This window comes from Theropithecus gelada, chromosome 7b (genome assembly GCF_003255815.1).
Source record: "Theropithecus gelada isolate Dixy chromosome 7b, Tgel_1.0, whole genome shotgun sequence".
Taxonomy (NCBI): Eukaryota; Metazoa; Chordata; class Mammalia; order Primates; family Cercopithecidae; genus Theropithecus; species Theropithecus gelada.
The window spans coordinates 28247160-28254439 of NC_037675.1; the positions used below are offsets into that span (position 1 = coordinate 28247160).

Below are 7280 nucleotides of genomic sequence, written 5' to 3' on the forward strand. Positions count from 1 at the left end.
TGTACTAATTATTCCAGTTTACTGCAATGCACCTTCTTTTATATCTTGCAGAGATTTGAAATTAAACATATCTAACATTTTATACTTTCATTGTTTCCTATGTTAATGGAAATATTTTAATTAAAAAATATTTGTAAAGTGCCTAGTACATTACAGCTATTTTCTGAGGAACTACATCAGTCAACAAAGAGATAGATTTTGTGTTTTTTTAAGTTCACACTTTTTATTAACTCATAAACAATTACTTGTCTTCGGATTTGCTGAAGCAGTAAGTCAGGTCACATTTGCCACAATAATGTCTATTACAGTGACTGGCCATAAAAATTTCAGTACTGCATTCATCTGAAGTACTGATGAATCACATTGAAGGTGATTAATTTTGTCATTCTTATCTACCTTATACTATTTCAGGACAGCCAGCCTAACCTTCTTTCTCTTATGCTTATTCTACTTGGAAGTGGTACAAGACTTCTTCCTTTTCTTAGTGTCTCCAGGAAGTCTCAGCACAAGGTGAAGTGTGGACTTATTTTTAATGTCCTAGTCAAAGTACCCCCATCTTCCAGTTGCTTACCAGTAAAGATCAGTCTTGGCTGATCAGGAGGAATTCCTTCCTTGTGCTAGATCTTGGCCTTTACATTTTCTATTGTATTGGAGACTTCAACCTTACAGGTCTTCCTTGTAAGGATTTTTATGAAAATTTTATATTTTGGTGGCAGTTGCACTGCAGATGGCAAATCAAAAAAAGAAGAACAAAAGAGAGAGATTCTTAACATGGCCAATCTCACATTAAGTCATACAAGCCAGAAACCTGAATCGCATGCTTAACATATCCCTCTTCTTTACCACCCCATTAAATCAGCATATGCCCTGAATTCACTTTTTATTTGCTCATTTCTCTCCAAGAATAAAACATTCCTATTCTTTTTTTAGCCGTAATATTAGGTAATAACCAGAATAACTTTTAAACCCATGCCAGTAAATTTGAATCCATGCCAATTAATCAATTACAACTTCATGTTAGTAACTATACTTCTGAAAGCCAGTCAATTAGTAGCAGCCAATTACCAATAGCCATGCTCCATACACCCTCACTTTTGGAAATCTGCCAATTCCTGAGCATTTAATATTATTTCCTTTGTTTCAATTTACTTCTGTATAAAATCAGCAATTTGTTTGGTTCAGAGATATATCCCTACATGCACAGCTCTCCCTTGAATAGCAGGAAGAAATTCAGTTTTAAAAAAATATCTTTATACTAAATATTGGCTTTTTCTTTACACATTTCTATTCTCATTATTATTACTTTAAAGCGCATCCACCTGAGTTAATGCAACAGCTCCTTCATTGGTCTGTGGGCACTATCATTTTCTCTTTAATCCATTTTTCAAACCTCAAACAATTCACAGTATGAGATCAGTATTACCTTGATAATAAAATCAGACAGAAGTATCATAAGAAAATAAAATTACAAACCAATATCCCTTGTGAAGGTACCTAAAGAAGTCCTCAACAAAATATAAGCAAACTGAATCCAACAACATATAAAAAGATTAGACACCATGACCAGATGGGGTATATCCCAGGAATGATGCACTGGTTTAACATATGAAAATCAGTCACTGTACTTCATATTAATGAAATAAAGGGGAAAAAACGGTCATCTCAATTGATGCACAAAAGGCATTTGACAAAATCCAATAATCATTCATGATTAAAAACACTTGATAATGCTAGAAATAGAATACAGGTTCCTCAACCTTATACAGGCACTTATAAGGTGACATCAAGTTTAATATGAAAGAACAAATACTTTCTCCCTAAGATCAGGAAGGAGAAAAGGATCCCTACTCTTGACACTTACATTTAACATTGTATTGGGGTTCTAGTGAGGACAATCAGTCAAGAAGAAATAAACAGAATGAAATTGTGAAGAAAAAGTAAAACTATTACTATTTTTGCATCATGAATGGCATGATTTGTATGGTTGTCCCTCTGTATCCCTGGGAGATTGGTTCTAAGAACACTGTGGATACCAAAATTGGCACATGCTCAAATGCATTATATAAAATAACTTAGTATTTGCATATGATCTACATTCTCCCCATACTTCAAATCATCTCTAGATTACTTATAATACCAAATATTATGTAAATAGTTATGCTATATTTTAATTGGTATTTTTATTGTATCTTTTTTCAGCAATAATTCAATTTTTGATTGTTGCTAGTTGAATCCATGAAGGCAGAAGCTCTGAATACAGAGGGAAGCTCTGAATACAGAGGGATGACTGTATATAGAAAATCCAGGGTAATCCACAAAAACAAAACAAAAAAATCTTTTATAACTAACAAATTAGCTTGTCAAGGCTCCAAGATATAAGATAAATATAGAAAATTCATTTTATTTCTTTACACTGGCAATGGATAGTCTAGAAATATTATTAATAAAACAATTCCATTTATAATAACATCCAAACAATAACAAGGAATACATTTAACAACAGAAGTGTAATACCTGTACAATCAAAACTATAAAACATTATTGAAAGAAGTTAATGAAGACCTAAGTAAATGGGAATATATCATAAGGTCATAAATTGGGGGATTTATTATCATTCAGATAGCAATATACCCTAGATTGATTTACAAATTTATTGCAGTCCTTCTAAAACCCCAATTATTTGCTATTACAGAAATTGACATGCTAATACCATAGCGAAATCAATCTTGAAAAAGAACAAAGTTGAAGGACTCACATTTTTTTATTTCAAAACTTACTACAAAGCTACAGTAATCAAAACAGTGTTGTACAAACATAAAGATAGACATATAGAACAATAAAATATAATTGAGATCCCCCAAATAAACCCATACATTATGGTCAATTGATTTTTAACAAGGGTTCTATGACAATTTAATGGGGGAAATCATGGGCTCTTCAACAAATGATACTGGAACAATTGGATATCCACATGCCAAATAATGAAGTTATACCTGTTTACCTCATTCTGTATACAAAACAAAATTCAAATGAATAAATTATCTACATTTAAGACTTAAAACTATAAAACTCTTAGAAGAAAACATAGGGTAAAATCTTTGTGACCTTTGTATAGTTTCTTACAGGTGATAACAAAAGAATAAGTGATAAAAAAAATATGAATACATTGGGCTTTATAAAAATTTAAAAGTTGTGTTCGTCAAAGGACAATGAAATGAAAACACATGACAGTTATATCCAGAATACATAAATAAATTTATGTTTCAACAATAAAAGCACAAGTTAACCCAATTAAAACATGCAAAAGGACTTGACATTTTTCCATAGAGAATATAGAAATATCCAACAAACCCATAAAAGTTGCTCAACTCCATTTATCACATGGGAAATTCATGTCAAAACCATGATGAGAAACCACTTCCCACCCAACAGAATGGGTAAAATTTTAGAAAACATAGACCATAATAAAGAATATCATGCCTGTGGAGGAACTAGTGTCCCTCATACACTGTTGATGGGAATAGAAAATGGTATAGTCACTGTGAAAAAAGTGTGGAAGTTCCTCAAAATGTTAAACTTAGAGTTACCATATAACCCAGCAAATACACTCATAGTTATGTACTCAAGTGAAATGAAAACATGTATCTGTGCAAAATCTTGTCTAAGAATGTTCATAATGACATTATTCAAAATAGCCAAAAAATGGAAACAACCCAAATGTCCATCAACTGATGAATGGATAAACAAATGCATATAGTCATACAATAGAGTAGTATTCAATTATAAAATCAAATGAAGCACTGATACATGCTACAATGTGGGTGAGCTTTGAAAACATTATTCTAAATTAAATAATCCTGTCATGACAAACCACGTATTATATGATTCCACATATCATGATTTGTGATATGACATATCCCAAAAAGGCAAATACATAAAGACAAATAGATTAGCAGTTTTTCGGGGTGGGAGAGAGGAAGTAATAAACAGTGAGTGCTACAAGGAATGAGGTTTCTTTTAGGATGATAAAAATATGCTGAAATTAGATAGTGGTGATGGGTAAACAAATCTGTGAATCTCCTAAAAACCACTGGATTATACATTTAAAGGTTGTTTATGGTATGCAATTTATTTCTCAGTAATTATTATAAAAATAAAAACTAACCCAGAGTAATATATCTAAAATGAAAAACAACCTTATTAATCTTATCTTGTTTAACACTTTTGAACAGCCTCCCCTTATCAGCCTCTGAAAACTCCCACTACAACAATCCAATCTACTCTCACTAAATGGTTTAATGAGGGACTCTCAGCAGCTGGTCACTGCTTACCCTGTCCCAAACTGAATCAGTCCATGAAATGTTTGTCTCTCTGTCTCTTTAACTTACTTCTTCCCTTCTCATTTGTCTAACAAATCCACTGATCTTTCTATACCTTTATTCAATGAGTTACCTTAGAGTCTTTTTCCCACTCTTAGAAGTATACTTACCTGACACAAGGCAAAAGGGTAAAAATTAATTGTATAAATTACTGAATGTTTGCTGAGGAATTCTCTATATAAACTCATTTCCAAATCACTCTTAATGCCAAGAGAACACATAAATAATACAAGTAGTCAGGCTCATGTGGATAGCAAGAACAACTTAAGATTGTATGTTGTCACACAACAACTCCGTGTCTCAAGTCAGCCTGGTCCTAGAGAAAGAAAAAATGTATGGAATGGCCACAGCTTACAATAAAATGAATAAAGAGTACAGTAATGAAGCGCCACACAAGATTACGAAGGCCCTGCTCTTAGTAATGCCAGTGTTTAACTTCAAATCCTTGTTCAGACTCAGACTGAATTCTAAACTCTTGAGCATCATATCCAAACTCCCTGAGATCTGGACATACTATCTTTTTTCTAATCTTAAATATTACTTCTACTTTGTAATCCAAGAAAATATAGATACTTTTCATTTTACTCTAGGATATCCTGTGTTCCTTGGTTCCTTTATATGTGCTTGCTCTGCTCTTTCTGTCTAGTTGACCCTTTAATTGATATTACTTGCTTCCATTTTTCAATTTTTCTTCAGTCTGACATCTTACCTCTTGCCTAAAAACATGACCAAATTGTTTTTGTCCTAAAATAAATATATATTGAATGCTGGTCTTTCTCTAAACCATTTTCCTACATTTATTCATGTAAAACATCATCTTATAGAATTATTACCAGCAAGACAAAAGATTTCTCCCACTGTAGACATCCTAAAAAATGCTAAGGAAAATATAACCACAAATTTTGTGTTCTCAAGAAAATAAGATAATTCTACAGGTGGTGAGAGTGATGAAATAGAATACAATTTTGTTATGAGGATCCTTAAACCACAGGTGTCTTGAGGCTATTTACAGATCTTACTAACCTAGAATCTTGGGAAAATAAAATCTTTCCTGAGATTTCACATGTGCAGGTCTTTCTTTCTCCACTGGCAACTGAAATTTATTATTTATATTATTGATATGGTCCAAGAATGTTAAAACATTTACTTAAAAGTTGTTATTGCCTAGTGCTGCCTAGAAGACACAAATGTAAATATTATCTGAAGGAGTTCAACCTCAATTCAGAATGCATAAGATTCCCACATGTAAAACCTACCATAGTTCAACTCACTATAGAAAATTTCCAAAAGGAGAAATAGACAAGCCACCACAATTAAGAATTAGCACCAAGAGGCCGGGCGCAGTGGCTCACGCCTGTAATCCCACCACTTTGGGAGGCCGAGGCAGGCAGATCATGAGGTCAGGAGTTTGAGACCAGCCTGACCAACATGGTGAAACCTCGTCTCCATTAAAAATACAAAAATTAACCGGGCTTGGTGGCAGGTGCCTGTAATCTCAGCTACTCAGGAGGCTGAGGCAGGAGAATCACTTGAACCCAGGAGGTGGAGCTTGCAGTGACCAAGATCGTGCCATTGCACTCTACCCTGGGCGACAGAACGAGACTCCGTCTCAGAACAAAACAAAACAAAACAAAAAAAGAATTAGCAGAAATAACAAGTAGCAAAATAAGATCTTTATCCAAAAACTTCAAATTTAAAAATTGGGAAAGAGAATATAAGCTAAGCATGTTCTAAAGATCTAACTAAATAAAATAGTTGAAGAGATAAATTAAGATGCTTTGAAAATATATCTAATATGCAGAATTATTAAAGCAGATTCATGTAATTTCTCACCAAACAAATCTGCAAAAAAATTGGTGTATATTAAATTATTTATTGAATGATTGCTAGTAATTGAATGATATTATAAACAAATAAAGATCAGTAATTAGAGGACTGAATGGATAAATTAAAGTATATCCACAAAATAGATTACTATGCATCTGAACCTTGTGCTATGCATCAGGAAGCTTCTTATGTACTGATTGGAAACTATAGTCTTATATTATTAAGTGCAAAAACAAGTGGAAGAGTAATGTCTATTGTGTGCTACCATTTGTGATAAATGGAAGGGCGAGGACACATGTTTTAATTGCCTTATAGGTATAAAAATGTCTCTGGAATATAGTATTAACAAAAAGTTAGTATTAATAGTGGGCAATGGGAAGTTTATGAATGAAGTTCAGAAGAGAGTTTTCATAATATATTTTTTATGCTTCAAGGTCATGTCAGGAAAGATGTCCATCATGGTTTAACTGAAGATACACTTTTACCTAAGAGATTTTTGCGAAGTATCAGTAAAGTTGAATAAATTAATAAGGAATGTTGAGGAATCTGGAGATTAGTAACAGTGGAAAGCCACTATCATCCCTGCTATTGATGGAAAAAGGGAGGGCATAATTTTGTAGGAACTCAGTGAGAGCTGCTGGAAGAAAGGATGACCTGACCAGATCTGTGCTTGTAGTAGGGCAGCAACTGAATGTCAAAGCCAAAGCAGAGAGGAAAAGGGAAGCAACATTCACATCTCTCTTCCCTTTAGCCTTCTAATTGTCTGGTGCCTTTCACTGGACAAACTCAATCAGAAGTCAGATAACAAGGAATCCTGGTAATGTAGCCCATAAGGGTATGCCCCGGAGCACAGAGCAGAAGAGAGAAAAAGAATATATGAAGAAATGGATGACAGATGGTGATACACAGCAAAGCCCCTTTTAAAATGTTTTTGATGTTCAAATTATGTGACTTATTTACTACTTAACGAAAATACATTTTATATAGAAGTACACATAGAAGAAATTATTTATGATCTGGGAGTATTATCTTTTTAAGTAAAGTATTGATAAATGCAACATCATCAACATTTAA

General features: G+C 33.2%; 1 pseudogene; it reads right to left on the reverse strand.

The window, feature by feature from the left end:
- Positions 1-241: 241 nt before the first annotated feature.
- Positions 242-773, reverse strand: LOC112628376 (annotated as a pseudogene).
- Positions 774-7280: the final 6507 nt, after the last annotated feature.